This window comes from Aplysia californica, unplaced genomic scaffold, assembly GCF_000002075.1.
Source record: "Aplysia californica isolate F4 #8 unplaced genomic scaffold, AplCal3.0 scaffold00244, whole genome shotgun sequence".
Lineage (NCBI taxonomy): Eukaryota > Metazoa > Mollusca > Gastropoda > Aplysiida > Aplysiidae > Aplysia > Aplysia californica.
This window is the reverse complement of record NW_004797514.1, coordinates 717,999-719,684: the sequence shown is the minus strand read 5'-3', so window position 1 is coordinate 719,684 and position 1,686 is coordinate 717,999. Positions and strand designations below refer to the sequence as shown.

The window sequence follows — 1,686 nt, the reverse complement described above, 5'->3', positions numbered from 1 at the left end:
CACACACACACACACACACACACACACACACACACACACATACACATACACATTCACCCAAACATTATATGACATTATGTACAGTAGATCTATACCGTGACTGAAGCCAATCCAGAACGTTGGACAAAGTGTATATCCTCCTCGTATACGATATTTCACCATCTGTTTGCACGATTTCAATGGTCAAACGTTTGGATTACAGAGATCTGCATTATATAATATTAAATCATCGACCGACTGTCACATCACTTTCAATAGTGGTACTTATCATTTGCATTACACATTGCGAAACTATAAATCATCTTCACTCTACATAGACTAGATATCTAGCAAATAAAAGTATTGACACAGTTGGAATGATTCACTGTGCACTGTTACCGGCTGCTTTTTAAAAAATCAGTTTAAAATATAATAATGTTCATTTCAACACAAAAAGACAGCACTGGGGCTTTTAAAAAATAGGTGATTTTACGCCCCCATCGACACAGTTTAAATCATTCGGGTCACGGCCAACCGGGACTGAGAAGGGAAACAACGTCTCAGCAGAAAGAATGAGCTTGCTAAAAATCCCCCCCCCCCAAAAAAAAGCAACAACAACAACCCACCAACAAACAAACAACAAAAACCAACAACCCCAAAACAAAACATGCGAATCTGACAAGGGTCTTCTGCGTGCGACAGCAAAGCGTCTAACCGCTACACCATACACGTTGGCTCTACGGACTTACCTTAACTTTACCATATCATTCTATATCATAAAAATATGAAATTATTAATTATCAAGTCCAAGGAAATTCCCAGCGCGAAACATGGAAACAAAATTGATTCACAGTAAAGTTAACGGTTATTGGTTGATAGCAACTTAATTGATTAGGGTTAGGGGTGCTGGTAGGGGTAGATCTAGACTGAAAGGATAAGGGTAGAGTTACGGTTAGGATAATATATTAAAAATACATAGATCTAAATAGATCTTGTAATTGTTAGGATCAAAACCGGATTATCCAAATATTTATAATCAGACACAAGAGATATACATGGAGCAAGCTTACCGTCAAAACGACTTGCTGCACCAACTCGAACTCTGTATGAAAACACAAAGCCGGGCACTTTTACGACCGTGCACCCAAAAAGAATGCTGGCGATTGAAACACAGAATAGTAAACACAGCTAGAAATCTAGTGAGCAACGCAGCCAACCAGGAAGGGAGCAGTGAGTGAGCAGAGCGCGCGTGTTGAAATAGCAGCGTGAGTACTTGACTCAGGCCTTTGGAGAAGCCACCGGGGCACACGCTCGCGATAGGATGGATGGAGGGTCACAGACACAGACACAGGCTGTGATATGTATTCGCTATCTGCAGACGAGATCTGCGAACTGACGCGGTGGGAGTTGCAACCCGACTTGTTATTTCGTTCGGCCATGAACCAGGCATAGAATAAGGCGAGCGACAGGAGTTCTACATGTCGTCATAGGAATGGATGGTCACACACATCATCCAAGACCAGATCTGCGACAGACATCGGCGACCACGATTCTCCGTTCATTCCTTTGCTCGGATGCTCTTAAAAAAGCTACCTATGCAAGGACTAATCGTGTCTAAAATTCACATAAAGGAGGGGGACAAATAGAGAAAGAGAGAGAAGGGGAGAGGGAGAGAGGGAGAGGGACACACACACACACACACAGAGA

At 42.3% G+C, this 1,686-nt stretch overlaps 1 protein-coding gene across 2 annotated transcripts in view; it reads right to left on the bottom strand.

Moving 5' to 3' along the window:
- LOC101863273 (gelsolin-like protein 2) overlaps positions 1-1,686 on the bottom strand; it is a 50,356-nt gene that overhangs the window by 29,631 nt on the left and 19,039 nt on the right. The window contains exon 1 of one of the 2 annotated variants that reach the window (XM_005100323.2): positions 1,050-1,351. The exons of the other annotated variant lie outside the window; for it this stretch is intronic. The gene's annotated coding sequence lies outside the window, so the exon portion shown is untranslated. Of the gene's footprint in view, positions 1-1,049; positions 1,352-1,686 lie in introns of those variants that run through there. 2 annotated transcript variants of the gene reach the window in all.